Here is a 25,496-nt window from a genome sequence, read left to right as displayed (position 1 = left end):
ACTGCTGTGAGCCTCCCTGTGACCGCTGCTCTTACCACACATTTAAGTGGATTCTGCCTCAGCTGTGTCAGTCCGCCCGCTGACATTTAAATGAGCTGCTCTGTCACACATCAGCCTGATTAGATGGATGTCGGGAGGATCTCTGAGCTGGCTTTGCACTGCTGGAAACTATCAGGACATTTCTTGGACTACTTTTGGTGTTTTAAGTGTTTTTGACCAACAGGAGACCCCTCAGTGTCCCCCCAGAGGAGCAGTTGGATGGATAGATAGGTGGATGGAAGAACAGATAGACGGATGGCCCTCACTGATCTTCAAGACCTGCAAGTACAACACACACACGCACCCACTGACAGTAAATTCCTGGCCATGTGCCCACGGCTCTGAACTCTTCTTCTCTGGTTTTGTAAAGGTTGTGCCAGTTTTCTGCACAGTCACGGCGTCAGGTTTTACAGGTTCTTCCTCTGAATACAATCCTGCCTTTGTAACAGCAGTAAGAGTTACCTGTTACATAGTGGATGGTAAATTACACCACCTCTCTTTGATGTTTGTCCAATGATGATGTCAGCAAAAACATACAAAATCAGACAGAAGGTGGAGTACGAACCTCGCCCACTTGCTCACCAACATTTCCTTTTAAGGGAACAGTTTTGTATTTTCTTCATATTCATTTTGTTTTCTTTGTTCTTTTTAAAAAGGTAACAACTATAATAAGTCATTCATACAAACTCACATTATATATTAAATATCTTTTGTACCACTAATATATATAATACAGTATGTTTTACCAATAATATCACCTTGTACATGTTTTCCATTCACTTCACTGTGAGTTTGATTTTTTAAATGTTTAGTGATCTGTGAATACCTTCTCAGTATATTATTATTTAATATTCTATTACAGCCTATTTCTAACAGCTCATTCTCTTACTTTAAAGTTATAATACATGTGGCGTAAACTGGAAAGAAAGGCACATGTGACATGTACAGGGAGTGCAGAACTATTAGGCAAATGAGTATTTTGTCCACATCATCCTCTTCATGCATGTTGTCTTACTCCAAGCTGTATAGGCTCGAAAGCCTACTACCAATTAAGCATATTAGGTGATGTGCATCTCTGTAATGAGAAGGGGTGTGGTCTAATGACATCAACACCCTATATCAGGTGTGCATAATTATTAGGCAACGTCCTTTCCTTTGGCAAAATGGGTCAAAAGAAGGACTTGACAGGCTCAGAAAAGTCAAAAATAGTGAGATATCTTGCAGAGGGATGCAGCAGTCTCAAAATTGCAAAGCTTCTGAAGCGTGATCATCGAACAATCAAGCGTTTCATTCAAAATAGTCAACAGGGTCGCAAGAAGCGTGTGGAAAAACCAAGGCGCAAAATAACTGCCCATGAACTGAGAAAAGTCAAGTGTGCAGCTGCCAAGATGCCACTTGCCACCAGTTTGGCCATATTTCAGAGCTGCAACATCACTGGAGTGCCCAAAAGCACAAGGTGTGCAATACTCAGAGACATGGCCAAGGTAAGAAAGGCTGAAAGACGACCACCACTGAACAAGACACACAAGCTGAAACGTCAAGACTGGGCCAAGAAATATCTCAAGACTGATTTTTCTAAGGTTTTATGGACTGATGAAATGAGAGTGAGTCTTGATGGGCCAGATGGATGGGCCCGTGGCTGGATTGGTAAAGGGCAGAGAGCTCCAGTCCGACTCAGACGCCAGCAAGGTGGAGGTGGAGTACTGGTTTGGGCTGGTATCATCAAAGATGAGCTTGTGGGGCCTTTTCGGGTTGAGGATGGAGTCAAGCTCAACTCCCAGTCCTACTGCCAGTTTCTGGAAGACACCTTCTTCAAGCAGTGGTACAGGAAGAAGTCTGCATCCTTCAAGAAAAACATGATTTTCATGCAGGACAATGCTCCATCACACGCGTCCAAGTACTCCACAGCGTGGCTGGCAAGAAAGGGTATAAAAGAAGAAAAACTAATGACATGGCCTCCTTGTTCACCTGATCTGAACCCCATTGAGAACCTGTGGTCCATCATCAAATGTGAGATTTACAAGGAGGGAAAACAGTACACCTCTCTGAACAGTGTCTGGGAGGCTGTGGTTGCTGCTGCACGCAATGTTGACGGTGAACAGATCAAAACACTGACAGAATCCATGGATGGCAGGCTTTTGAGTGTCCTTGCAAAGAAAGGTGGCTATATTGGTCGCTGATTTGTTTTTGTTTTGTTTTTGAATGTCAGAAATGTATATTTGTGAATGTGGAGATGTTATATTGGTTTCACTGGTAAAAATAAATAATTGAAATGGGTATATATTTGTTTTTTGTTAAGTTGCCTAATAATTATGCACAGTAATAGTCACCTGCACACACAGATATCCCCCTAAAATAGCTAAAACTAAAAACAAACTAAAAACTACTTCCAAAAACATTCAGCTTTGATATTAATGAGTTTTTTGGGTTCATTGAGAACATGGTTGTTGTTCAATAATAAAATTATTCCTCAAAAATACAACTTGCCTAATAATTCTGCACTCCCTGTAAAAGTGAGGTCTGAAACATGATATCTTTATTTGGTACCTTGTATGTGCTGACAACACAGCACACCTGTAAGAGTCATAGTTCCTTTTTCCCCCCACCTTGATGACGGGGGAGGACAGAAGCCAAATTTTAAATACTGTTAACATGAGTTCATTCAGAGAGAAGGGTTACATCTCCTGGGTCTAGGTGTGGCTTGCCCCTCTGGGGGCGGGGATACCTGGACCTGGGATATAGAGTATGTTTGGGTAGTGTGTCTGTCTACACGTTGGGTGAGTGCCGAGTATTTGGTTGTGCATATGGGGTGGGAATGCACGTCTGTGTCCGCGTGTGCCTGTTTGTCTGTGTCTATATGTCAGGTTGGGTCTTTGACTCAACCTCTCTGGGTACATCTCAGGCCCTCCTAAGTACGGAGGCCTATCTCCCCTCACCACACTCCCTGCCGGTGGCTGATGCCCTCAGACGTTGGTGTGTTGGTGGTTCTTGTCAACTGGGGCTGGGCGCTCATGTATGTACCGGCTCACTCCTGGTGGCCGATTGGCAGGGCCTAGTGCCTGTGGCCTGGCTGGGCCCCTTCCGGGGGGTGGGGCGCCCTCAGGCCACTGGCCTCTGGGCCTGAAGCTCGGTCCTCTCTGGCACAGCTGGCTGCCGGCAGAGCCCGCGGGCATGCCACTGCAACCCCCTCTGGCCTCTGCTCCGTAGCTGCTGGGTGACCTCTCGTTTGGGGCTCTACTCAGCTCTTCCCAGGAGGGTGGCATGGTTCCCCCCTTTTGGTGGTCCTCCTCGGGTCCTCGTACTCTGGGGCCTCTGGATGTCTGGGGCCTGGATCTCCTCCATACCTGCTTCATGCCCTGGGGGACGGGGCTATGGCTCCCCACACTCCCTAGCAGATCATTACATGGAGAAACCTTTGGAAAACAAGCATGCTGATCCACACAGGTGTACACACAGGTGTTCACAGACGCGGACTACAGCTTTCTTGGCTGCTGCCTCAAAGCACATTGTGCACTGTCTATCTTGCGTGCTGCACAATATCGTTTATTATTTAGTATCTACTGTTATCTACTGCTAGCTAGTTTATTGTGATGGTGCTGTTTTTTATTATGTTGCTCTTTTTTTGTTTGCTTTCTCTTCTGTTTTTTTTCTCCATACAGGTGATCCAGGTGTTTTGTTTGTTTTTCTTTCTTTCTTCCCCCCTTTCTCACCGTCTCTTCTCCCCTCTGTTTTTCTTTCTCTCCCTCTCTTTCTTTCATTCTTTCTCCCTGTCCTATCCCCCAGTCATGTCTGTCCCGTTTGTAGCAACCGAAAATAAAATAAATACATAATTATAATAAAGGTCAATCAAATGGACCAATATAGCAAGGCCATGATGATCCACTTGGTAAAATAAATCCGCTTGGCATCTTTCTTGGCCTTAAGACAACAATTCTGATGGCTAAAGATCCAAACGGGACACACACAAAAAAGAAAAAAAGAAAAAAAAACATGAGTTCATTCAAACGTTTCCAGCTGTCACGTTTGCACACAGAGCAACACGCTAATGCTGCTTAGTGGAGGTAATAATGCAGTGCCGTGAAGAGGTTGGAGGGGTTTGGCTGAAGGTGTAGCTCCTCCATCACCCATCCAGACTTCAGCTGCTGGTTTAAATGAAAAATGAGTAAAAAAGCTTTTAGGTGAATTTCCAACAAAAAGATCTTAATGAAAATAAACGAGGGTGCATGTCAGACTCCAGCCGCCCACAGGTCATGGAGTGACCTGTGGGCGGCTGATTATAGAGGAGATTTGAAATCAGCAGGGCTGTACTCAGGAGAATCACACACAGCTTCACGGTAACATGCTGCTAAAGTTTGTTCTGTGCAGCAGAGTCAGCGTAGCTGCCATTTATTCAGTTTCTAATGAGTCACTTGTTTACATGTGTCATCATAATCATAGAGTTTAAAAGTGAAACGGAGCGATCGCTCCTGCAAACATAAACAAATGTTTCATTGTTAATGGTGAGCCACGTTTGTGAGTCTGTGTGCATGGCTGATGGAGACAGCTGTGCCCGTGTTACAGCGCGCACACACACACACACACACAGACAGTAGAAGATGTGTGTAAGGGGTCAGACCGGATTCATGCTCAAGTAGAAACTGCATCACTTTTGATTTTTATTATATTTATTTCTGTTCATTTAAACGTTCTCAGACGCTCTAAAACCTTTTTGTTGTTTTCCCTGCAGCTTTTCCTCATCAAAGGAGAAAGTATATGTGTGCCAGCTGGGGGCGCAAAGTATTTACGGGCCTGCCGGGCTGATCTGTGGATGGTGACACAGGTGGCTGTAGCTGCTAACTGTCTGCTAGCTTCACCTGAGCTGGTCCTCTGACATGGGGGCTGTCCAAATTCATGGGCTGCATCCTCCTGAGGTCACATTTGTAGGCTGATTACGTCACAGCGACGCGACAAATGCGTCCTCCTTTTCCCCGAATTTGAAGGATGGGTTTGGGTGTATCCTTCGTGGCCCACCATATCCCAGAATTCATAGCGCGGCCCAGCCAGTTCCAGTTTCCAACAATGGTGGCCGCTACTACGTTTTAATATTACTCTTATTAATCTTTTTGGGTCACAAAATAAACTTTTAACATATTTTCAGGTGAGAATGTAGCTGTGTAAACTTCAAATATCTGCTCGATTATCAAGACATCACATATTTGCAAGTGTGCCGACATTTTCAGAGACGTCTGTTACCCACCAGCTCAATAGCTAGCCGGGAGCTCGAGGGTCACTAGAGCCGGTGAGAACGTCAAACTCCCAGCACATCATTTTCAGATCACCGCGGTCTTTTAGGTTGTCACTTAGACAACCTAAAAATTTTATTGTTTGGCTTTTTTCAAAGTTTTATTTGTTGGTGAGTAAATCGGTTTGGTTGAGATTAAAGTTATTAGATTAGATAAAATAAAACTTTATTAATCCCTCAGGTGGGTTCCTCCTTGGTTTTCACACAGTTGAATAAACGTCAAACAGAAAACTGATTAAACAAAAGTGTGAGATGGTTGAGAATTTACGCCAGTGTTCTGTTATAATTTAGACAGCAAGGAGCAGACGGCTGAGTTTATTAAACTCCACCAAGACAGCGATGACGCAAATCTGAAGGCTAGACCGCCCAATTTCACAGCCGCTCACTTCCTACATAGACTGCGAAGGACAGGTCCTCAGGAGGATGCAGCCTATGAATTTGGACACCTCATGTGACCAATAACATGGCTGCTGTGAGGTCACTGTACTAACAGAGCGTCCAGGAAGGCAGAGCTCCAGTTTAAACTTGTAGTTACAAAAACTATGATGGTCAAGTCGAACATTTAAAAAGGTGATCTTAAATACAAAGGAGGATGTGCCTTAGCGATAAGGTGAGTTTTGCTTTAAAACGTCAGCACATTCTACCTGCCGCTCACACTTACCCCCCTCTTTTATCTGTTTCTGCCCCCTGGGGCATCTTAACACCTCTGGCTGATCTCCCCTCCTGCACACACACTGCGGATGCTGCACAAAACACAGGTCAGTTAAACACACATTCACATACATATCACACATTGCTCATATACAGCAATAACTCTGTCATTTTCATTTCTCACACACACACACACACACACACACACACACACACACACACACACACACACACACACACACACACACACACAATTTTCCCCATAAGAGCATTCCCATCTATTATTGAGCAGCCAGCCATCATTTGAGGGCCTGAAGGTTACTGACATCAATAACCCTGCTGGTAGCCATGAGACAGTGACACACACACACACACACACACACACACACACACACACACACACACACACACACACACACACACACACACACACACACACACACACAGCTGGTCACATGATGGAAAATCCAGCACCAGCAACATCCCCAAAGAGGAATCACAGCTCCAACCTGCAGCATTTCAGAGTCTCGGCATGGATGGATGGTTTGTGTATGGAAAAAATCCTTTTCCCGTTTTACATGGAAGAACTTCACTGACATGTAGAGCAACTTCAGAACCAACCACCTTTGACCCAACACACCGTCTTGTTGCTTACAGTTTTTTCTGATTGCTTAAGCACATTTTTTGTAACTATTGGCTAATTTTGCAAAACTCTTCACACAAATAAGAAAACCTGTCACCCAATAATCAAAACATTGTAGTTCTCTTGCAAAAGCAAACACAGCTAGATTAACTCTTCACACCTTCGTAAAAATGGTGTTTCCGTATCAAACAGTACACACAAGCCATCATCTACTAAGCACACAATGCGCCAACTGCACACTGATGGTATGAATACAAAACACATCTGGCTTTTGCTTTCTCTGTGCACAAGGTAGGCTATGTCAGTTTGAGCTCATACTTCTGTCATAGATCCATAAGCATAGAGGGATCCAAACTTCAAGTACTGGTGTTTATTCAAACACATCAAAACAAACACAAGTGTTTATTTCCAAGTATAGGATTATTTGCAATCGCCATAATGACTATATGGGTTACTTGGTCTACAGTGAACATGCTTCCTCTGCCCCCAGCATCTGGTCATCTAGCAATTCTGTAAAGTAACAATTTCAGTATTTTTACATCAATGGTATTGGTGTGTTTCTCATTGGCATATGGCAGTGCTACAAATCTTTGTGCGAAGTGACTGTACTAACCGATTCTCATTTCAAGATGTCCTTATGGTACTTGCTACAGTGTAGCGGCTCGAGTTAGGCTGGACCCGTTGGCCAGCTGCCCTCAGGGTCATTCCACGGTTGATTACATGGTCCACTATTGTAGCTCTGATGTCATCAGCAATTCTATTTCTTACTCTTCCTACCCTTCCTCTCCCCCCTCCTCATCTTCCTCTCCCCCTTCTCGTCTTCCTCTTGCTCCTCCTTGTCCTTGTCGTCCTCTTCATCCTACTTCTTCACCTCCACGTCCTCTTCCTCGGCCTCCTCTACTTCTCACTCTTTCTGCTCCCTCCATTGTACTCCGCACACACAGCTTACCTGTATTATAGCGCTTAGGCTTATTGCAAAGTGAACTAATTATCTAAAAAAGTTTTCACATGTGAAAGTGTGCCAGACAGTTGGCAAATTAGTGTTAATGATAGCCATACATGTGTATACTTTTGCTAGGAGTGTGTTGGAAATTTGGTAATTGAGTGTTGTGCAGTGAATTGTGCCTACAGTTTTGCAAAGTGTGTGTTACAAAATTGCAAACTGAGTGCAAAGCAGTTTTTGTGCTTTTAGTTTTGCAAACTCAGTGAGTGGTTTTGCTATAAGTCTGAATAGTTTTAGAGATTGTGCTACAGGAATCACAGTTAGGGTTTAAGCATTCAGAAAAAACTGTAACATCCGTGCTGGCTTGTTGCAAAAGCCAATGAAACACATGTGTGTTAAACACCAGGACAATTGACAGACATGGGAATCCACAGTCGACGGAGCGTTGGTTTTCTTCTACACATAATCTACATTTAATTTAGAAAGATTTGAGGTTTATAAAATACTTCCCAAAAGCTACACAGATGTTGGTGACCCTGGTACTCTGAGTACTTGAAGTTTCATGACGATTAACTAACGTGTGGGGAGGGACAGACAACCTACGATGATTTTGTTCCTTTTCTGAGTGGACACATCCCAAGTTCTCTGAGCTCTGCTTCATTTTTGTTTCAATACCCATCCAGGAGCAGACGGAAGGAGGTGCTGAGAGCAGGAGGTGATGACTTGGAAAACAGACAGCGAAATGAGACGAAGGAGACGACAGCAGTTGGTGTGTGTTTGTGTGAAAACCAACATTAAACGTGATTTTATCACAGCTCCATCAACGACTGTAAGTCAAGATGTAATTTCACAGTGCTAACTCCACCCCTTTCATGCGAATGCACGGGTCAAGTCCGGGTTAACTCAGCCAGTTAATGACCAGCTTATCACTGATGCATGAAGGTCAGTGCTGACCATCTCAGCCACACTGATGTGGAAACGGATTCATTTTCAGTGAGAGAAGAATGAAAACTTGCACAGCGCTGACTTTGACGGTCTCCGGTGTCGTGTGTGTGCTGGCAGCAGTGCTGAATCATGCTATTTATGTTTCACTTTGGGGGACTATTAATCTTGTGAACACTCTTCTGCATGCAGCATGGAGTGTGTGTCTGAGCCCAGTGTGTCACAGTGTGTTGCCACTCTTCACTGCGCAGGCTACATCTGTGTTAATGTTCTGTCCAGCTTCAAACATGCTCCAAACGCTGTTTGATGGACGCGTACACCACACGTTGTGAACGTGATGTATTTTAATTAAACATGAACTTTAATGATTTCTAAATATTTCCCTCTGTTTTTTTTCACAGAGATCTTTCGGACAGACGTGCAGACGGCTGGATGCGCTGCAGCATGAAAAACAAGAATGATGTGATGAAATATCAACTCTGATTTCATGTCTTTCACCTGCATTTACCTGTAAAATGATTTGGAAGTTTTCTCACTTTTACCCATCACTGTGTGATGCCTCGCTGCTCTCAGCCAATCAGCACACAGAGAGAGAGAGAGCTGCTCTTGTACCAGGACAGCAGCACAGGTATGGAAGGGTTCTGATTCTGGAGAAGGTGTGACCAGGTTAGAAGCAGTGAGCTGGCCTTTTTGTGTCTGTATGAAACTAAACTTACACTAAAACTGTTGGTCCCGTCTGCTGCTCTGATTGTTACCATGGAGACTGGTAGACGACCCCCCACCCCCCGATGTCACTGACACATCTGGAGTTACTGACTCAGGGAGACTTCCTTCATCCTCTTCTTCATCGCTCTCACACCAGCAGAACGCTGCTGATCTGACATCCTGCCACTGGCCTGTCCACTCGTATCCCTGCTCGTCCATCACGGCTGCCAGGCCGGAGGCTGCATGCACTCCTGGCCCGAGCTTTCAGACGCCGTCACCTTTGACCTGAACGTGTCACCAATTGTCGAGTTTTTGTGGAGTCTTTTTGTTGATGAGTAACACAACAGGATGCGGCTTTCACACCTTTTCTCCTCTGCTGTCATTTTGTTTCCTGTCCTTAGTCGTGGCCTCATCAGCTTTATCCTCACTGCTCTTTCCGTCAGCAGGTGATCGTCCTTCTCTGCTTGTTGTGGGTCTGCTTGCTGCTGCGTCTGAACACTGAGGTGCATCACAGATAGAATGAATGGACTGGCATATATGCAGCACTGTTACTGATGCCTGAGCGCTCTCTAACACACTCACACCCTGGTGGATGCATCAGCAGCAGCTTGGAGTTTAGCGTCTTACAACAGGACTGCAGGGGTCAGGGAGCAGGGGGGTGAGGCTGTAGTCTGACATGGTGCTTCAGTTAGTCTTGTTAGCTGAGAATGATCTTGGGTGTGACAGAAGAACTCTGAGAACACACTCATCACCACTAATGCTCCTCTTAGGTTGACTTGTGAAGGGTTGCAGGAAGACGTGCATCACCCCCACAGCGCCACCTACAGGAGCACGAGGGAGGAAACAGGATCCAGCTTTACTGGATTTAAACATGTCAGCACTGCAGCACTGATGTCACAGAGATCATCACTTCCTCATTAAAGCAGTGTTTCTATGGCAACTCTCTGGCATTCTCAGTTTCTCTTCTGAACTTTCCATTGTTGTTTTGGTGTATTGTTAAATTGCAGCTGTTCTGCAAAGGAACCAGAGCACAGGAGAGTGCAGAGCTCTTCAGTGAAAGTGATGGATCCAGAATAAAGTCAAAGGATGAAGACGGTAAATCCACTCATCTGAGCTCAAACATGACGCCGACGCAGACTCTTTGACCATAAACTGAAACAAACGACTTCAGCGACTGAACACAGCTAACAGTTGCATCCCACTACCTGCTTACTGCTGAGACAGCAGCCTAACCCGAGGCCAAGCCTCCAAGTGTCGATGGTGCAGCCACAAATATCTGGATTATATCCAGGTGGAGACTTCCTGTTCTGCAGGCTGTCGTCATTTACAGTTTGACTGAGTGCACATTCACACGTACACCCAGTGGGAGGTGGCTGTTATGAAGGGTTTGGTCCGCAGAGACCAAACCAGTTTGGTCTGTATCAGGCTGTAAACATGTTTATTTTAACATGGAAGTCTATGGGGCCTGACTCACTGCTGCCTCTGCTGGACACCAGAGAAGCTGCAGGGTCAGAGGTTCCTCTGGAACACCAGCCTCAGTTTATTCACAGTGTGGGAAGTTGAAATTCATGGAAACCACTGACTCACATGGTATTTGAGGTGTGTCGAATGCTTCGTGATGTGAACGCATGCCCTGAGCAACATGCAAGAAAATATTTCGAAATCATAAATATTCATAAACCAGGAAGTTACTGTCTCACCTGTTCACTAACCTTAACCTGGTGTGAGGAAGACGTGGAGGCTGATAATGTCAGTCATGGATGATTGGTGGATGCAACCTTAGAACTGCTCCCGCCTGTTGGGCTCAGAATAAAAATCAGAGGGCCAACCTGCTGATGGACCACATGATGCATCATCAGCTGGAAAACATCTGTTTGTGTCTCCCAACACACCTCCAGTGACCTCTGACCTCAGCAGCACACTCTTCATCCTCACAGCTTCCTAAAATTCCATCTGTGGGTGTGTGTGTGTGAGTGACACTGAGTCAACCTGTTGAGGATGCCTTCTCGACTACCCTGGTGGGGAGGGTCAAGCACAGCAGCTGGTGTAAAAACAAACACATGATGTCACCCATGTCATCACAGCCCGACCTATGTGGGCACGCACACGCGCACACACACACACACACGCACGCACGCACGCACGCACACACACACACACCTTGTGCACTTTTCTGTTGCACTGTTGCGTCTGTATCGTTCTGTTCTGTCTTTGTTTTGTTTTTTTGCTCTTAATGCAGTCGTATTGATTGTGTGTCACATGCAGCACTGTGGTCTTGGAGGAACACTGTGTTGTTTGTTTCACTGTGTACTGTACCGCTGCACATGGTTGGAATGACAATATAGCCACTTGACTTGACTTGAATATTCCAGATTCCTGATCAGGAATGCTGATCTTCTGGTTTCTTGCTTTAGGACAAAATCAAATTTTGGAAAATAAGTGTACCTGTAAGATTTGTTTACTGCATCAAATACCAGCTTATTAATAATAATAATAGTCCTAACTATTGGTTATGCTCACGTATAATGACTCTTGTGCAACACGTCAGGCCACGTGCCAGCTAACAGCTACACCCTCTAAGGTGGTGGAGCTCGCTGTTTGGCAGGTAGGATAGCTTCTGTATGCTAAAAAATGTAATCGTGATTTAATCGTGTAGCTCACGTAGTAGAGCAGGTCACCTACTCACCTGAAGGTTTGTGGTTCGATCCCAGGCTCCTCCAGTCTACATCCCAAATACCCTTGGGCAAGATACTAACCCCATGTTGCCGTCTGATGCATCCATCGGAGTGTGAATCCGAGTGAATGTTAGATAGAAACACTAAAAACTTTAGATAAAGTGAATGGATATGATTGGGTGAATGCATATGATTGGGTGAATGCACAAGTTGTACAAAGCGCTTTGGGTGCTCAGTGAGAGTAGAAAAGTGCTATACAGTGGGGCAAAAAAGTATTTAGTCAGCCACCGATTGTGCAAGTTCCCCCACTTAAAATGATGACAGAGGTCAGTAATTTGCACCAGAGGTACACTTCAACTGTGAGAGACAGAATGGGAAAAAAAAATCCATGAATCCACATGGTAGGATTTGTAAAGAATTTATTCGTAAATCAGGGTGGAAAATAAGTATTTGGTCAATAACAAAAATACAACTAGATACTTTGTATCATAACCTTTGTTGGCAATAACAGAGGTCAAACGTTTACTATAGGTCTTTACCAGGTTTGCACACACAGTAGCTGGTATTTTGGCCCATTCCTCCATGCAGATCTTCTCGAGAGCAGTGATGTTTTGGGGCTGTCGCCGAGCAACACGGACTTTCAACTCCCGCCACAGATTTTCTATGGGGTTGAGGTCTGGAGACTGGCTAGGCCACTCCAGGACTTTCAAATGCTTCTTACGGAGCCACTCCTTTGTTGCCCGGGCGGTGTGTTTTGGATCATTGTCATGTTGGAAGACCCAGCCTCGTTTCATCTTCAAAGTTCTCACTGATGGAAGGAGGTTTTGGCTCAAAATCTCACGATACATGGCCCCATTCATTCTGTCCTTAACACGGATCAGTCGTCCTGTCCCCTTGGCAGAAAAACAGCCCCATAGCATGATGTTTCCACCCCCATGCTTCACAGTAGGTATGGTGTTCTTGGGATGCAACTCAGTATTCTTCTTCCTCCAAACACGACGAGTTGAGTTTATACCAAAAAGTTCTACTTTGGTTTCATCTGACCACATGACATTCTCCCAATCCTCTGCTGTATCATCCATGTGCTCTCTGGCAAACTTCAGACGGGCCTGGACATGCACTGGCTTCAGCAGCGGAACACTTCTGGCACTGCGGGATTTGATTCCCTGCCGTTGTAGTGTGTTACTGATGGTGACCTTTGTTACTTTGGTCCCAGCTCTCTGCAGGTCATTCACCAGGTCCCCCCGTGTGGTTCTGGGATCTTTGCTCACCGTTCTTATGATCATTGTGACCCCACGGGATGAGATCTTGCGTGGAGCCCCAGATCGTGGGAGATTATCAGTGGTCTTGTATGTCTTCCATTTTCTGATGATTGCTCCCACAGTTGATTTTTTTCACACCAAGCTGCTTGCCTATTGTAGATTCACTCTTCCCAGTCTGGTGCAGGTCTACAATACTTTTCCTGGTGTCCTTCGGGAGCTCTTTGGTCTTGGCCATGGCGGAGTTTGGAGTCTGACTGTTTGAGGCTGTGGACAGGTGTCTTTTATACAGATGATGAGTTCAAACAGGTGCCATTCATACAGGTAACGAGTGGGGGACAGAAAAGCTTCTTACAGACGACGTTACAGGTCTGTGAGAGCCAGAGATTTTCCTTGTTTGAGGTGACCAAATACTTATTTTCCACCCTAATTTACGAATAAATTCTTTACAAATCCTACCATGTGAATTCATGGATTTTGTTTTCACATTCTGTCTCTCACAGTTGAAGTGTACCTCTGGTGCAAATTACTGACCTCTGTCATAATTTTAAGTGGGGGAACTTGCACAATCGGTGGCTGACTAAATACTTTTTTGCCCCACTGTATAAGAATCAGTCCATTTGGTATTTACTCACATGATCTTGGACTAAAAGAAACATTTGTTTGATGACCATTTGATGTAGCAGAGCGGCAAATAGGTGTCTGCTCACGACAGGTGAGGGCATATCCAAATATGCTTTTCAAAGAGTTTTATATTTACAGGTAAAGGCCCTGCAGAAATCCAGAGAAAACCAAAAATGATTGCCTACGAGCAGCACCTGGAAACAGTGGCAAGGAAGAACTCCCTTTTAACAGGTAGAGACCGTGACTGGTTGGGGGTAGGGGTTAAAGAGAAGAGAGCAGAGGGTAAAAAAAAAAGGAAGTAGGTCAGGACCCAGAAATCAAACACCTGGAGCTGTTTGTACCTCCGAGCTAGCAGCATGTTCATGAGCTAGCTATAACTTCTTCAGGTTTCCCTGTAAAACAGCAGGAACGCCGTTAAGTACGAGCGGGCTGTCAGTTCAGGTTAGCCGACACAGAAGACGTGGGCCCGCCAGGTCGGTCTGTTTCTCGTGAACAAAACTAATGTGTAGTAAAAAGAGTAAAAGCACTTATATTGGTGTGCACAAACATCCAGATCTGACTGATAAATGTAAAAAATGAGGTGGACAGAAATCTATCACAGCGTCAGCTAGGCCCCGCCTCTTTCTCTTTGACAGACGTGTGATTAGCAGGTGGAGAATTCTTGATGGAAGGCTGCAGCTGCAGGTGTGGTGAAGCACACAGGTATGCAACCAATTAAACAATTCCCTCGTTGTTCTTGAGACACACGTGTAATATGAAGCGTGGCCACGCAGCAGGTGCAGCATCACATGCTCGATCCTTCCTCTCGCTGAACATGTGCAGTTCATCATGGAGGTCTGAAAGAAGGCTGAGTGTGAGCCGGGAATGTGATATTTACCTGGATTTATCCGCGTGGGACTTTGTGGAGGGCGGATCGTTGGGTCTGCGGTGCAGCGCCGCTTCCCATGGCTCTGATTAGATGGCATCTCCACCACAGGCTCAGCTCTGTTTGGGTTCCACTGGGAAAGCTTTCTGCTGGCTGCTTACACTGAAACACTCGGCTGTTTAGGGACAGAGCCGAGTCAGCGGTGCCGTTGACATGTAATCCTTGTCATAACAGACTGAAGGATGCGTGTCATCACGTCCACGGGAAGGTGAACGCACTCCAAGGAATGAGGCGGCGCTGAAGGCGTGTCAGCTGACTTCCTGCGTTAGTTTGAATGACGTGCGGCAGCTGCGTGTTTTATACTCTACCCTGATTTGTTCTTTATCAACTTTATCAACCCCTAACCCACCTCCAACTGGAGGCAGGGCCCAAACCTTCATCCTAACCCTAACCCATTGGGAGACTCTCCAAATACTACAATAATAGGACGACACCCCTTGGCGGTGCTATGCCAAAATAAAGGTTGTTACACACTGCAGCTACAAGCAGCACCGTCATGGAAAAAGAAAACCTCTCGTTCAGGTCTCAGAGTATGTCTCACACCTGCTGTATCTGTATGAAGGAGACGACACAGGGGCTGCTGACTGACAGGTGGACTCACACAGGTGAAGCTGATGAGGGCGGGACCAATAGTCACAAAGGAAGCAAGACTGCATCCCACAGCAAGTTTATTAGAGGGGATGGATTTTGAAGTTTTCCAGCTTTTCCTGCCGATAGTAGAAAGTACATATGAGGCAGCAGCTCTTGTTTCTAATACTCTGATATCTCGGAGATTAAATGAACAGTTAAACTTCTTTCGCCGGTCCGTCCCACTCGATATTAAACCATGCTGTACATCAGGTGTGTCTGTATTACTGCTCTGAGTTGTTTCAATCGGCCATATTTGTGTTGTTTCTGCTCCGCACACACTCGGGTCAGAGTGGATCTGCTTCTGAGCTTCAGACTGAGTGTGTGTGATCCCGCAGGCGTGTTGAAGCTGCTGCTAACATTCTCCTCAGGCCTGCCTTTGTCTGCTCTCTGCTTAAGAATAAAGTTTTATGATTGTGCGCTGGAACAATACAGCGGGCTCTTTACAGCCGGGCTGGAGACTTCACGTGACGTTCAAGGGCACCTCGACAATACGTTATGAGGCAGTAAGGAAGTGCTGCTGACCTTGGTATTCGAACCAACGATCTTACAGTCAGAGAGCGTTCCCATGAAGACGAGCCTGCTGCTGTTTGCTGATAAAGAACGATATCTCAGAGTGCTGCGGCGTGTCAGCAGATCTCTGCGGCTCCATGATGAGGACTTTTGTTATCAGGTCACCGGGACGCACAGAGGCAGCATAAACACCACACCGGGAGAAGCCTTAACCCCAGCAGGGGTCCTGAAATCACACAAAGTCAGTTTCTGTCAGATCTGTAAACACAACAGCAGAGAAAAGCACAGCCAGTGTGCTGTGACACACTCATCTTTACAGGTGTGTGAGGAAAGCCTGTGCCTGGCTGCAGCATGTGACTGAGCCCACCTACACAGATGTCAGCCTGATGTCTGCAGCTGGACAGATGTGGTAGTATAAGTACTCAGATAGGGGGAGGGGAGGTTTGTGATGGCTCAGTGCATTAATCCAGCATGCTGCAGACTGTCTGCGTCATCACACACATGCACACACACTTTAACCTTCACTCACAAGCCTCCGAGTACGGAATGCACACAAATCAGTCATCGCGATAAAACCTCCTGCTCACCCGTTCTGAGGGTCGAGGGTGTGGCCTCTGTGATTCACGCTCAGGTCCTGCACATGCTCAGTCACACTGGGAGTTAAAAGGCCTGGTCATGCCTCTTATCAACACCTGCAGCCTATGTCAGCTTTTTATGTTCAGCTCCATCGCTGTAACCTGGGGCCTGTTCTTCATACGTCGCTTACTACATCCAAGATCAAATGACACATCCAAGACCAAACCATCGCGCTAACCGTGAGCTCGCTAATCCGGTTCCCCGAACACACCTGCTGTTGACGATTAGTACAGCTGGACGCAGTAATGTGACATCACTGGGTGTCGTAAAAGGGGCTACGCATCGATAGTAGAAACATTGATCGGCAACCCGCTGATTGGTCGGCGAAAATGTCGAAGGAGCGCGCTCGGTATTTTCCGGCAGCAGAGCAAGAACTCATGAGTGAGGGATTTCAGGAGTTTCAGAGTTTAATGAAAACGCAAGAGAACACTGCAAAGGCTGCAAAAGCAAGGAGAGAGGGGCTGGCAGAAAGTTGCTGACAAATCAAACTCGTAGGTAATTTAATAATAATAATAATGGATTGGGTTTATATAGCGCTTTCCAAGGCACCCAAAGCGCTGTACGATACCACTATTCATTCACTCCCACATTCACACACTGGTGGAGGCAGCTACGGTTGTAGCCAGGCTGCCATATTGCGCCATCGGCCCCTCTGGCCAACACCAGTAGGCGGTAGGGTAGATCTATCATATGACACTATATTGTCCAATATCATATGGCATTATATTATATTATAATATGTTATATTATATCCCCTTTCACATTAGAGCCACAACAGGACCCACAAGAACATGGGAACAAGTAAAAGTGGAATACAGGAGTATTCTACAGAATGGTAATATTTATCTCTTAGATTGCTTTTCGTCTCTTGGCAAGGTAATACTGGCCTGTAATACTCTGTTAGTTTGTTCATAACAGCAACCAAGAAAAGGGCAGAGGAAAAAAAGACAGGTGGTGGTCCTGCACCCCCTCGTCAACAAGTTGGTTAAGTAAATAATACCCTCACGGGAATATCGATATCTCTCAATGAGCACACTGTCGCGCTGAGCTAAAGGATCCTGTCTATCCCGCAATATACGCTGAATTCTGAGGACTCTCCTTATCAATCTTGCACCTTCCGCAATGGGTTGGTCGCGTATACGGACAGGACATGGCTGCGACAGGCTTCCCAAATCCACCTTCGCTTTTATAGCCGTGGTCTCTCATCTTGATTACACGAAGTAATTTACAATTACTACTCTGAAATATGAATTACATCTGTAATAATCACATACATGTAATAGAATGTTAATAGTACATTTCCCTTTTTTAGGAAATGACCTGTATGTATCTGTGTGACATCAATAAAAGGATCAAGTGCTGCATTATCTTTAGTTACATTGATGTTATTTATTTATGGTGAAACAGTGGTGGAATATCGCTGTTGCTTTCGTATAAATGAAGCGGACATACCTGCGTGGCCGCGATCTAATCCTGTTTACATAAAGTAAACCTGCTCCCGAGCAGGTTTACGCTTACGGCTCTGTTGCTATGACAGCAAGTCCCGGATGAGCTTCGGGGAACCGAACGATCCAGGATCACGCAAAATCGTCAACAATCTAATCCAGCTAACTTACTTAGCGAGGTACGAAGAACAGGCCCCAGGACCCAAACAGGAAGCAACAAAAACACAGTGAAATCAGTGAGGGCGGGACAATCACAAAAGTGGGGAAGAAAAGCAGGAAGAAAAATGCAGGACAAGAACAACCTTCAAAGTAAAACAGGAAGTAACCGAAAGAGAAAAAAATGGACTCATGAAGACCTGTACCTTCTTGTGTATTTGACTGTGCTGGATGTAATGTGTATACAGTGGTCCCTCGTTTATCATGGAAGTTACGTTCTAAAAATAACCCACGATAGGTGAAATCCGCAAAGTAGCCAACTTTATTTTTTACAATTCTTATAGATGTTTTAAGGCTGTAAAACCCTTACTACACACTTTATACACGTTTCTTAGACAGGCAAGAAGATTTTCACACTTTTGTCTCTTGTTTAAACACCCTCAAACCTTCGTAGAAAAATAAGTCCAGTATTATATTATAATCTGAAAAATACGGTAATCTCTATCTTCCTTTAGCATGTCCAGAAGTCCAACTTTTTGTGCGATGGTTAGCATCTTCCTCTGCCTTTTGGGTGCTACCACAGGTGCCTCTGACGGTGTGAAACGTTTTGTCGACATTGTTGTGTTTGTTGAGGAGAAAACTTACAACATACAAACATACAGTACAGCACTTCAGAGTCACACTGCTAGTGATCGAAGATGTATGTAAATTTGATAAGCTGAACGCATTCTGTACTGTACAGGAGATATGGCATGGAGGAGATTGTTTGACGGTGGTCTACAGCCACAGAACACAATGCGCTGTAATAAAAAAAAAAGCATGCAAAATTGCACAAAAAAATCAGCGAAACAGCAAGGCCGTGAAAGGTGAACCGTGTTATAGCGAGGGACCACTGTAGTCACATTCCGTTACTGCCTTACGTTTATGTGGTCAATGTGATACAGAGGCCCTTCAGTAATCTGCATGAATGGAAATGGAAAAAAAACCTGATTATTTTTTTCTTCCTACAGTCAGTTTAGTTCAGTCAGTGTGCGCGAGGGAATGATGGAGCAGTGTGCGGCTGGAGAAGCGCAGATATGAAGATGACTTTTTTTCCATTTTAAAGGACAAAAACTCCAGAAACGTCTGCACAGATGGCATGCTAACCAATCTGCACAGACTACATGCTAACACATCTGCACAGAGGGCATGCTAACCAATCTGCACAGACTACATGCTAACACATCTGCACAGAGGGCATGCTAACCAATTTGCACAGACCACATGCTAACACATCTGCACAGACGGCATGCTAACACATCAGGTAACAGCAGCAGCGCTGAGCAGGCAGGGTTGAAGCTCCATGTCTCTGCAGTAGCATCAGGGAGTTGATTGCTTCTCTCTGTCAGGTATAAACTGAGCAGTTCCATCCCTTTCTTCATGATGGGAGCCGTGCACGCTTACACTTGCATTTCTGTGGATTTAAATGCATCAAACATCAGTATGATTGTTGAGCAGTTTTAATTTAATTGTGCATGTTTGAAGCAACTGATATGAGGAATAATTGAAGCCTATGTTCTTGGTGTGCTGCAGATGTGGAGCTGCTGCCTCGTCCCTCTCATGTAGCTGCTGCTGCTGAGAGTCAGGAGATTATGCCCCCCCTCCTTCAGGCCCATTACCATTTTCCTTTCTTCTTTTGTTTCTGTGTGCCTTCATCTTTATATCAGCAGGGTTTTTACAGATTTAGTGATCAATGTGAGCTGTTCTTGTTCTTCTCCTTTGAGAAAAACAGACAAAGGAAGTAAAAATAAATGCAAAGCACAAAAGACTACCAAAATAAAATAAGAAGTAACAGAAAAGGGGAACAGTAATGCAGACGTTACACAGAGAGCAGAGGAAACCGAACTCCAAGAGGCAGAACTGAGACTGAGAATAAAATCATGCAGAGAAATAAACTAAAATAACAGAGCTCAGAACATGCTGGGCAGCAAAGGTGAAAACCAAAAACAAAGTGAACACTCCGATGACCTTGACGGGGCCCCGGCACCAGACGGAGGCTGTGTGCAGCTCCAGCATTGTCCTGTAGGTGGTAGAGTGAGCTGAGGATCTATTTTAAGCTCAGCTGAGCTGAAGGAAAAGATATTTATAGCTCCTGATCTGTTTACTGTTAGCTGCTGAGGCTTTCACACACACAGAGCTAAATATAGCCAGCATCCACCCTCTGCAGCGTACCCTCCTTCCATGCGTCTCCACACACACACACACACACACACACACACACACACACACACACACACACACACACACACACACACACACACACCTGGGCTTACGTGATGCTCTTACAGACAGAAACATGATTCTGATAGAGTTTCTTAATAAAGGCAGAGATCATAAAGAAATGCATCTGTATATATATTTGTCAGACATGTAGCGAAGCAGCTCTCTTCATCTTCATCATTTCAGCTCTTCGGAGGAGCTCTCTGGTCGAAGCAGCCATCATCAGCTCGGGTAAAACTCCTTTGATGATATTGGTGAAGCAGGCTGAACGCTGCAGCAGCTCTCCGCCTCGTTTCTGCTGAACGCCTGACTCACAGAGTTCATCGGTATACAGAGTGTGTTACAGTGAGCCGCACTGATGTCTCACATCAAAAGCAGCGTGGAAAGGCTCACCCTGTCGGCGAAACATGTGACCCCCTGCTGTTTTTATTCAGTTCATCTGAACTCTTTGGTGTCAGATAAGAAAGAAAAGCACTGCACTCCTTTTATATCACCACTCTTTACTTTAGCTGCTGAACCTGGAAACGATGCTCTGCATCAGCTCATACTCAGCGTGAAAGCAGGAAGTCCCCGACGGAGAGCGTCCACACGATGATTGTTTCACTCTCACTGGCTGATTTCACTTCAACTGTCAGAAAATACACAACAACACAATAAACTCAACACTGAGACAGAAAGAGGCACACACACACACACACACACACACACACACACACACACACACACACACACACACACACACACACACACAGGTGTGAGATGAATACTTTACTTGTAAACAGGCAGGGTGCACAGGCAAGTACACACATTCTTAACTAGCAGTACACAGACTTGTGTTAGTTGAAGTACTGATTCAAGTAACAGTCAAAGTACAGGTAGTGCAAAGCTAACTGAAACTCCTGCTAAAGTAATATTACAACACGGGAGTTTTTTCTTTTGCTTTGCCTCCACCGTAAACGGAAATCAGCCATTACAGCACGGTGTAAGAAGGTGGAGGAGCTCTCAGTGGCTGTAGTGGCACAGTGTGAAGCTGCGACCAGCTGACCTGTTCAACAACACAGAGTTACAGTCAGCACGGTCCTTATGTTTAAATCCAACTTTCTTCTTCCTCCCTGTGCTCTTTCTTCCCCCTCTCTCCATCTCTGAGTGAGCTTCTCTCATGCTGTGATCCAGCAGCTGGACCTTCAGGTCACACACACTGAGACAAACACACACACCAACAGTTTGTGATAGAAACTACTCCCTTTATGTTTGCTCCTTTTCTGTAGCGATAGTTAGATCCTGAATTATCGCAAACACAACTTTATTAACATCAGGACCATGAATGCCATCAACCCCTGAGTAAAGCGCTTTAAATGATGTATATGTAACCCATGTGAAATACAGGGCTGCAAAATCCCTTTTTGTAATCTAAGGCTATAGCCTGTTATTGTCACAAGGGGGCGCTGTGATGCAGTCTTGTGTTCTGACGACCTTGCGTCTAGTGCGCAGGAAGTATTACCTCTCTCTTCCTGTGAGATCTTCCCTCTGATGGCGGTCAAGTACGTGTCGGAGCGCATGGAAAAAGTATCTTGGTATGCAATACTGCAACCCGGTTAATGAGACCAGATTGTTTTACGTATAAATGCTAATAAGGTACTCTTTTATTAGGCCCCGAACTCTGACCACAAAGGGAATAACGTCTGTCACGTTATTTGTGTCTGAAAATCCCGGTGAGTCACGTGCTTTCGTTAGCTACCTGTTAAGTTAGATAATGTATTTCACTAGCCGATTCAGCTCAGAAACCTTTGAACAAAAACCAATCGGGAGCTATGAGAATCTGGCGTGTTGTTTCACTTCTCCTGTTGTTCTTTACAGTGTGTTATAAGTGTTGAATGCTTTGAGCTAAACGATGCCGATGCTAGATGCGATGCTAGCTGCTAATAGCTGTTAGCCACCCCACCCCGCTGAAGCCATATTCCGATCGGGGAGGTATTCAAGTAGAAGCAATAGCTCTGTTTATATTAGAATGGTTATGTCTTAATAGATATGAGCATATTTCAAGTTTAATAGTATTTGCACTGAATTAAGTTACATTTGCTTGTAAGCCTTAAGGATGAATGTCGCTTTCATTGCTATGACTGTTTACATTACAGTTTAAGCTGCTGATGTTCTTTGTTGTGATGTAATTTTGATAAAATTGTTGATACTGGTACAAACAAGTTACTGTAACTCTTGTAACTTGGTAAAGCTAAAGGGAATGCCATTTGTGATTAATACATTTGGAAAAGAAGTTAATGAGCTCATGTTAAGAACACAAAATGGGAAAAGAAATTGATTGTTCTGCACTGTTTGTGTAGATTGGTTTTTTTGAACTACTAGAAGGATTCTGGGGAACCACTGACGGCGAGAACAGCCCAAATGAGATCCTGGATGATCGTGAAATGGTGTGGCCAGCCATGCGATCGGATTGTGGGATTTGCCTGAGAAACTGATTCAAGCAACCCTGGATTACAGATAAGCCCTATGCACTACTTTTCCTACCCGGATAATAGGGTTTGCACACTGACAATTCCCCTACAGTACACCTGTTTGGGTTTTCAACGACTTTAAAGGACAATTCAGACTGGACAATTCAAACTTCACAACAGGAACACTTTAATCTGTTTCATTCATTCCCAAGAGCTCTGATACTGTTCAGCATAAATCTTCCATTTGAATGTCTTTATTTTGTTTTGTTTTACATGTATTCACCTTTAAAATGCACTATTAGTGTGCAATTTGGGTTATTGTGTTGTATATGTATATAAATGGTACTGAGGCAATAAAGGTCCCAGTTATTCCCTTCCAAGCCAACTCCTTTTGTGAGTCCCCAAAACAAAACCTCCTCCTGAACCTAGTAAGATGTCTAGGGTCTCTATTTGAAGTGAGAGTGTACTGGTCCTGAGTAGAGGCACTACACAAAACGTGGCGAGCCAGCCAGGAGGTTTAATTCCTTTTATTTTGGAAGTTGAGCAACTGGTGCTTTCATGCCTTTTGGGTCAAATCATTACAATTGTCCATGACATTCTGGGTTGGAGCAATAAGACAACATGGATGTAATCCAAAGTGAAGGTGTCAAAGTACCTAACTCTGTCCTAGTAGGAGGGTTAACAGGCGATGAGGTTGACAATGAGGTTATTGATTACTTAGGGCAGTTTGGTTCTATTGGAAGAGTAATCAAAGTAACTAGCACAGAGGCACAGTTTAAAAACACAGCCATTGTGGAGTTCCAATCAGGTGAACCAGTCCAGTTCCTTAAGGATAGCTTGCCTTGCAAAAGACAAAGCCGTAACCCAAGTGTTGTCCATCATATCCAGCTTCTGTCTGCGCTGTATGCTGCAGACAGGGGTTCATGTTTAACCCATTCTTACCTAACTGAACTGAAAGGGCTTGCTAAACTGAGTGGTGCAGATTTTGAGAAGGTTTTACTAGATGAGCTGGCCAGAATGAAGAAGTCCACTGAGAGTGATCCCGCAGTTGGGCCAAATGTAACAGTGCCTAATCAGAATCTGCAGCTCACTAGTGACACAGACCAAGATGAACCAGCCATCATAGAGCATCAAAGTCCTCTTAAACTGGGCAGTGATTTAACCCACTTGCCTGAGCATGACTCTCACTCATCCTCTCCAAGTGTAGAAGTGACTCCCTCGCACAGAAAAACTATCTACTTACCACCTGAACAGCTCACTACACCTGAAGTACAGAGAGTAGTAGTTGAGCATGTCATTAAGAACAATGAAATGCCTTCTCAAGGTCATGCAAAGCTCAGGCCCTTCTCGGGGAAAACCCCTTGCTCTACTTTCGAAGCTGATTATGATACGTGGCGCAACAATGTTGAATTCCACCTCATAGATTGTACCATATCTGACAAACATATGGTAAGGAAAATAGTTGAGAGCCTTCTTCCACCAGCTGCTAACATAGTAAAGCACCTTGGTCCTAACGCTTCTCCCCATGACTATCTCAGCCTTCTTGACTCAGCATATGGTACTGTTGATGATGGGGATGAGCTTTTTGCCAAATTCCTGAGCACAAACCAGAACTCAGGTGAAAAGCCTTCTGCCTATTTACAGCGGTTGCGGATAACCCTGAGTAAAGTCATTAAAAGAGGTGGCATCACTACAAATGATTCAGATCGCCAACTGCTTAAACAGTTTTGTAGAGGTTGCTGGAACAACAGCTTGATCACAACCTTGCAGCTTGAGCAGAAGAAGGACAAGCCACCTTCATTTCCAGAGTTGCTCCTCATGCTACGTACTGAGGAGGACCGGCAAGTGGCAAAGTCCAGCCGAATGAAACAGCACTTAGGGATTCTAAACCTAAGGCACATTTGAACTCCCTTGAAGTAGGAGAGTATGTCACTGATGATACAGACGTATCAGCTGTTAATGATAGGCTAGTGCCTTTTGATGCACATAAGTTAGAAAGGAAACTTGCAAAGCTACAAGCCCAAGTGGCTTCACTGAAAGCATCAGCTATTGACAGTTCAAGCCAGAACTCTGACAAGCCAAATAAGAAAACCAAACCTAAGTTCAAGATTCTTCCTAAAGAGAAATCTGACCCAAGTGAGACTAAGCCCACTAAGAAGCCACGCCCATGGTACTGCTTCAGGTGCGGCGAGGATGGTCATATTGCTCCCTCTTGCAGCAATGAACCAAACCCTGAACTAGTTGAAATGAAACGTAAGGAGTTCAACCAAAAACTACAAGTCTGGGAGGAACAGAATATGTCAGCTTTAAACTAAAATCAGTTTCTGGGGAGGGACTACCAGGAACTGAAAGTAATCATGAACGTCCCAAACCGGAACCTCAGAGCAAAGTATCTTCTCTCTCTCGTGCAGCACGACCCCAGATTAGGTTACCCAAGGGACTTGTAGGACAGAAATGTACAGCAAATGTTACCGTGTCGGGAGTCAATTGCAGTTGTCTCCTTGACACTGGGTCTCAAGTGACCACAGTGTCTGCTTCATTTTACAACACCAATCTTTCAGAACATCCCATTCAGCCTATCAGTGGCCTGGATGTTGAGGCTGCTAGTGGCCAAAATGTTCCTTACTTGGGATACATACCCATCAGCCTTAAGTTTCCAAAAAGCTTTATTGAAACTGAGCCTGAGGTTTCTAGCCTTGTGTTATGGCTGTGGCCATAAGAAC

The 25,496-nt window shown here is 44.9% G+C and overlaps 1 long non-coding RNA gene across 1 annotated transcript; it reads left to right on the top strand.

The window, feature by feature from the left end:
* Nucleotides 1-21,687: 21,687 nt before the first annotated feature.
* LOC309713592 lies at nucleotides 21,688-23,153 on the top strand. The gene is made up of 2 exons (XR_014278613.1): nucleotides 21,688-22,035; nucleotides 22,663-23,153. It is a non-coding gene; the product is annotated as an uncharacterized lncRNA (long non-coding RNA).
* The last annotated feature ends 2,343 nt before the right edge of the window (nucleotides 23,154-25,496 follow it).

Source organism: Aulonocara stuartgranti (assembly GCF_965226115.1).
Source record: "Aulonocara stuartgranti genome assembly, chromosome: 2".
In the NCBI taxonomy this organism is placed as follows: Eukaryota; Metazoa; Chordata; class Actinopteri; order Cichliformes; family Cichlidae; genus Aulonocara; species Aulonocara stuartgranti.
This window is presented reverse-complemented; position numbering and strand designations above follow the sequence as displayed.